The following is a 7,101-nucleotide window of genomic DNA, read 5'->3' as shown; positions in this document are numbered from 1 at the left end:
ACTTTGAAACATCAGAGGAAGGAACATAAAAGTGAAAATGTATTTACCTTCATGCAGTTGAGTGGTTCTGTATGTAAAATATGAGATACTGTTTTTCACAATAATGACATAAGCATAGGAGGCATTATTAAACAAATCCGTGAGGAATTTGCAAGTCTTATTGCAGATTTACACACAAATATTCAGATTTCTTTGGCTCACAGAGATGTGGATGAAATATTCTATATTGGATGTACTTTCATCATTATCAGAAAAGATTATATACATTTTAACTCTTCTCAACCTATAGGACATTGGTGGCAAACCTATTGCACATATGTTATTTTTTCCCATAAAATCAAAATATATTAATATATGAATTGTGTTTTTAAAACCATAACATCAGGGGCCAGCCAAATAGCTCAGCAGTCTAAAACACACCTGCAATCGGAGCCAGGGGCCTGGGGTTTGATTCCCCATCACCCCTGCTGTGCCGGCCCAGCCTCTGCAACCTCCTGAGATGTGATTATGACTGGGGGTGGTAGCATGCACCTGCAACCCCAGCTCTTGAGAGACTGTAAACAGGCAGATCACTAGAGTCTGACCGAGTTGTGAGACCCTACCTGAACACCCTGTAGATCCTTCCTTAAAATGCTGAATATAAAAAAAGGAAAAAACAAAAGAAACTAAAACATCGGTATTCAGGTTTAATTGCAGTGTTATCATTTTGTAATAAATTAACGGGTTTGCAGTCTGGGCACCAACTCTTAAAGGTTCATCATCATTGCCATAGAAGGAGCAATGGGTCTCATTGGTTGGTGAAGAGCACGATAATGAAGTTGAGAATTGTTCTGAGTGATCATTTTATTCTCTAACACCTTTCCAACTTCATCACTGGATGCAAAAGATCCATGCAAGAGTTTTATATTGTACTGCAAATCATTTTCTCGTACAAGAATACCATAACAGTTCAACTAGAAGGGGCCATAGCCAGAGATTCCAATGGATTTTCTCAGAAATTAGCAAACAGCCAGTTCTCTCCCACATGATTTGAAAGATTCCACCACCTTCTTGAGAGCTAGAAATTCACTATGGCCAATGAAATAATGTGGAAGAAAGGGGACCACAGAAGGCTTATTTGAGTATCTAAGCCAAAGACTCTCACTCAGGGCTGCAGGACCGGTGGTTCCCAGGGGTCACGGTAGAGTGACCTCTAATGTGCAGGTGGACCTGGATGGAACCAGATCACTCAAGGCAAGAGATGTGACAACATTCCCAGATAGGGTCCACACTCAGCTTTCTTTTGTGATTGTGCATGAAGAAGATGGTCATTACTGTGTCTGTTGCTGCCCAAAAATGTCCTATCTAAGCTGGGCTTTAAAAACAACTCTGGAGGACTTCTATAACTACATTTAGAGGGCTCTAGTGGTTGGTTACTTACACTGAGAATTGTATCTGCATTCTAACTTTTCAGGTAACATACAGTGTCATCATCCAGCTCCAGTCAATTTCAAATAACCTTCTATAAGCACTTTTGGAATTCAGACTTTGATTTGCTACATTAGGCTCAAAGAGAATTAGAAGCATGTCTAAATAGAATGAAATAACAATTTTTAGAAAATAAATTAGTGACTTTTTGGTGACACATTTTAGAAATAAAATATTACTGAACATGTTTTTCTTCTGAGAACACAATGCCTGCCCAAGATCTTCGTTACAAATACTTATGGTTAGGGAATGTGTCTATGCCAATAGACAGAGGACTCCTCAGAGCTCTGATGCTGCTCTTGAAATCAACTCCTTTTCATCTTCATAGGAAAATGTTTTAAGGTTTTTTCAAATTGTACTAAAGACTGACAAAACAAATCCTTAAAAACAAATTTCTCATATGTCCTAATTATTACTATCCAGCTTCCAAGCTTTCTTTTGTATTTTGCAATGGGAAATATGACACCCCTTATCTTAGTCACAAAAACCTGACATTTCCTCTTATACTGTATCATGGGGCTCTTATTTATATATAAATGGGAAGTCAATGCAAATTATAAGGTTTAATAGTCAAAGAAATAGGTTCTAATTTGTTTTAATTCATTAGACATTAATACCAGGGAACTGAATTTATTTATTTGTTTATCTATCTATCTATCTATCTATCTATCTATCTATCTATCTATCTATCTATCTATCTATTTACTTTTTTCATACCAGGGGTTGAACTCAGGACCCTGTGCTTGCCAGGCAAACATTTATTCTATTGAATTATCTCCCTGGCCCCCGGAACTGAAATTTTCTAGGAATAGAAGTGTAATAAGAAAGCTTAATCCATTTTAATTGAGATCATATTCAGTGGACAGACATAGATATTAGAAAACAAGGAAGAATGTATATAGATATAATTAGAGATAAATGAGTTTTCTTTAATATATAAAATACTAAATTCTCTTAAAAGCACATCTAATTTTACATTTGAATATAAATGATTAGATCACAGACAGTCTGAGCTAACTCTGAAAATTCCTTGTGGATTTGTTTCCAAGCACAATGTCATGTAAAGCACTTTCCAACACAAGTTTGCATATCTTCCCATGACAATTCTGGGAAAGTCTTTTGCACCATCACTTTTAGCATATCTTTACAGATTCTAAGTCTGTATCATGGATGTTTAGTGAATTTGCTTTCTCTTGTAGGATTTCTGCATCTAGATGGACCAAAAGGACCATGCTCAGGGCGAGTAGAAGTTAAACATGAAAGAAGGTGGACTCCAGTGTCTAATGTGAACCTTACTTTTCCCACTGCCCAGGTTATCTGTGCAGAGGTCGGGTGTGGCAAGGCTGTGTCTATTGGGCAAACCATGCTCAGAAGTGCCAGTGAGCAGGTTTGGGCAGAAGAGTTCCAGTGCACTGGACAGGAGCCCGAGCTCTGGTTCTGCCCCAGAGTACCCTGTGCTGGAGGCAGCTGCCAGCATGGTGGGGCTGCTGAGGTTTCTTGTTCAGGTGAGACTCACTAAGACTTGCACCTGTTGGCATAATCATTCAGCACTACTTCTTCTGTTTCCTCTTGCCTTCCCTTTTTGTTCTTTATGTGTCCTCCTCCCACTCACTATGAGAAATGATCTCACTATATAGTTCAGGCTGGTCTTGACCTTATGACAATCCTCCTGCCTCAGCCTCTCAAGTGCTAGGATTACAGGTGAGCACCACCACTCCCAGCCTTTCCTTAAAAAAAATCCTTATCCTCCTTTTTCTTATGAATAAAATGATAATGAAAAAGCACTTCCTTGGCCAAAATTTTCTGCTCTATGCTTTCAGAGCAAGGATATGATCTATCTATTCTCAGAAGAAGGATTAGAAATCCATAATACATTTTTTCCTCGGGAAAAAAGATACTAACTTTTAAATAATACCAATTCAGATGAAGAAATTCAAGCAGCACATATATTTATTTGGTGTGATTCTTGGAAGAACCTGATCAGTATTTTTATCATGGGACATCCTTTCTCCTATGAGATTGTCCAATCTACTCAAAGAGAAGCATACCTTTATTATTTTTTCTTTCTTTCTTTCTCTCTTTTCTGTGGAGCTGGGGATTGAACTCAGGCCCTTGTGCTTGCCAGGCAAGCGCTTATTCAACTAAGCTATCTCCCTAGCCCCAAGAAGCATACCTTAAATCAAGTACATAGATATGGACTCTGAAATCTCAATTTCTAAGTGAAATATTCTTGAGTGAGCCATATATTTCTCTGACATTATTTCTTCGGCTCCCAATAATTTTTAATAAGCTTAATTATAGTTTTTCTTAATCCTTGCCTGCCACCTGAGTCTTCTGATTAACTTATGTCAGGTCATTATATCTGTGATTTAATTTCATGGATTCTAGTTCTTATAACTATCATATCAATGGAGTTTAGTTGGTGAAAAATACATCAAATTCAAGAGCACATCCTTTTTAGTGACTCTTAGAATTCATCCAATGAAAGACATTGTCAACCACTCAGGGTAAGAAACCTGGCATTCCCAGCCTATTTTTCTCATATCCCTTGCAGAGCCTTACAAATGAGCAGGTTCATTCTAGAGGGTCATTATATAGTTTTAATCCCTTTTCACTGGATTATTTTCAGTTTGCTATCTCTTATTTTTCAACCCTAGTAATCTCATCATTTTTGTTTCTGTCTATAGCAATTTGTTTATGCCTTATCTAGGAAGCTCTGTGTAGCAAAAGCAGAGTGCTACTAATTACTTGGTTAAGTGGGTTCCAAGAAACCTTAAAATCTGATTTTCCATTTAAAACTAAGTATTAATACGATTTTCTTTCCTCAGAGAGCCCACAGCTCCGCCTGATAAATGGAGGCAGTCATTGTACAGGAAGAGTAGAGATACTTCACCAGCACTCCTGGGGAACCATCTGTAACTGGGGCTGGGATAACACTGATGCCAAAATAGTGTGCAAAGAGCTGGGCTGTGGATCAACTTTGGGTGCTGTACTGTCTGCTTACTTTGGGGCTGTATCTGGACCCATATGGCTGCAAAGCATGATATGCACAGGGCATGAATCCCACTTGTGGCAGTGCCCTTCCCTTGGCTGGAACAATACCTACTGCAATCACCAGGAGGATGCTGGGGTCATCTGCACAGGTATGGTCAATGTGTTACCCACTGCCTAGGTGCATAGAAATTATCAGGGAAGTAAGTGAATGGCCTCTGGGAAATAGAGAACAGATGGGTTGAAGAAGACTGACAGACAGATTTCTCAATACACTGACCACTCTACCTTAGTATGATGCAATTCATTCACTTTCCTTTATAAGCCTCCCCTGCTGTTTTTCCTTCTCCTTTGATAATACTCAAGAAGGAAGCTTAACTTAATATCATGCCAATTAAAATTCAGTTTTATAGGGGATTTGATTTAGCCCTCAACATCCTAAAGTAAGTTGTGGTAAAGGGTTAAATTTAAAAAAGACAAGTAGTATGATTTTGGGGGATTCAGGAAAGCCAGAATTCTCTGTGATTAAAGAGTAGAACTTTCCCGGACAGCCCGTGTTTATTAAGTTTCCATGGATTTGGAGGAGGTGGAGAAAGTGTAGGGTAGGTAAGCCCAGGAAAAAAAATTACAGAAAGGCAGCAAATATTACTAATTAGGAGCACTGCTTAATCTCTAAGGCTGACTATTTTTATTGTCCTTGAATATTCAGTGGCCAGAGGCTTTAGCCACATCTCATCTGCAGACACTGTTCGTCTGGACAGCATTAATCAGCATCCTAACCCTTATGCAGGCTGGACTCCAACCAGGTTTTATAATTTGTTTTTCTAATTTCCATTTTTTGTCACAGAAAAACCTAACTTATTTTGCACTACTTTTTAAAAATAGAAAAAAAAAGAGTGAAAACTATTACAAATTGTACAGAATTTTACTAGAAAATTTGATAGGAATTTACCAGTGGTTATTTTTCTGCATATTATTGTCTTCAAATTAGTAGTTCAGATTTCCAGATATAAGCATGCAAAATTGTTTGAAAAATTTAATAAGAAGAGAGAGAAAAATAAATTTAAACATTACATATTCCTTTCAATAGGCCAGCAGAAATTAACAGTACAATTTTCCAAGCAATCTTTTGTATATATTTTTTTCCGTTCCTTCTTTCTTTTTTTCTCCTTTCTCTCATCCCAGTGATTCCTTCCCTTTGAACTGTTTCTTTCTCTTTCACAGTATCTATTGTGCCTTTCAGATATTATTTACTTCAGGTTCTTACACTAATGAGGCAATGTGATATTTACACGTGCGGACTTGACATATTTCACTTATGTGTATGGTCTCTAGTTTATACTAATAAAGTAAATAGAAATTACTGCAAAATTTCCCTTCTGCAGCAACGATTTTGTTAAAGGGAGGAATGTGAATGTGTTGACAGTTTTTATGGTCAAATTGAGTGCGCCCTTATGAAGAACATGACACATCATTTTTCATTAGGTCAATCCTTAAATAGGCACTGGAGATAGGATTAAAGAAACCACTAAAGAATTCATGACTATTTCAAAATGGCAAGTCTCCCTTGCAGATTCAGATGGCCATATTCCTTGTACTTGGAAGGAATGGCCACAGAGATGCAGATGAAATCCTGAGTCACAGGTTCTCCTTTCATCATTATACAAAAGGATTTTCTACATTATTTCAAAGCAACATCTGGGGACAACAACGTGCAACAGAACAACAACAGTTGAATACCTTTCATCTTTTCTTTTAAATATTTACCATCTTTGCTGTCTTGTCTATTATTATTATGCTTTCTTTAAAATAAATTAAAAATGAAAAGTAAACAAAAGAAGGAAAAATTAAGGTTTATTGAAAGGAAGAGTGAATGTCTAATTGTTTGATCAGTGTTGCAGATCTACACCTTGTAGTTTGAGCAATAAATTTTGACAATAACAATACATAATCTAATATTCATATTCCTTTTTTGTTCTGAAATTCTATATTATTTGTGTTTATACTGCTTTCTTTTTGTCTTCTTGTTATTTGTTCTAGTTTTTGTTTGCATTTTTGCTCTTTAAAATTAAAAAGTAAACAAAATATTTGTGCAAATTATACTTTTGAAGGACATTGAGTTGTGCACTATCACATCAATGGTGGAGGCAAGGAGAAATTAATATATTTAAATTATTATACAGTGACTTTTTGTGCTCGTTGGTACCAGTGATATTAGGAAAATGCATTTGAATGTTTCATTGAGAAGAATGAGAGTAAAGACAATTTTTTTTTTTCAGTACTGGGAATTGAACTCAGGGCCTTCTGCTCGCCAGGCAGGTGCTTATGACACTGAGGTATATCCCTGGCCCAGGATAGGTAGAATTTTGAAAAAAATATAGAAGAGATTTATATTTTATAATAAAGCCTGAGAAAAAGAATATCACAATTTTCTGAGTTAAATTAAGGTCTTAGGTGTAGTTTAAACAATACTATGTATAGGCTTATATAAATTCTAAATAGTTATAGGAAAAGAATATTAGTTGTAAATAGAATGAAGGCTGAGGCATTGGTAGTTTGCAATTGTGAAAGAAAAGGTCAGGTGATAAAATTTTCTTAAGAAAGCTACATGTCACACAATGTATCTATGTTACCAGAGACCAG

General features: G+C 36.6%; 1 pseudogene; it reads left to right on the top strand.

Annotated features, from left to right (window-relative positions):
* LOC101586507 overlaps window positions 1-7,101 on the top strand; it is a 51,471-nt pseudogene that overhangs the window by 17,782 nt on the left and 26,588 nt on the right.

The sequence above is a fragment of the Octodon degus genome, unplaced genomic scaffold (assembly GCF_000260255.1).
Source record: "Octodon degus isolate 3935 unplaced genomic scaffold, OctDeg1.0 scaffold00292, whole genome shotgun sequence".
NCBI lineage: Eukaryota > Metazoa > Chordata > Mammalia > Rodentia > Octodontidae > Octodon > Octodon degus.
This window is presented reverse-complemented; position numbering and strand designations above follow the sequence as displayed.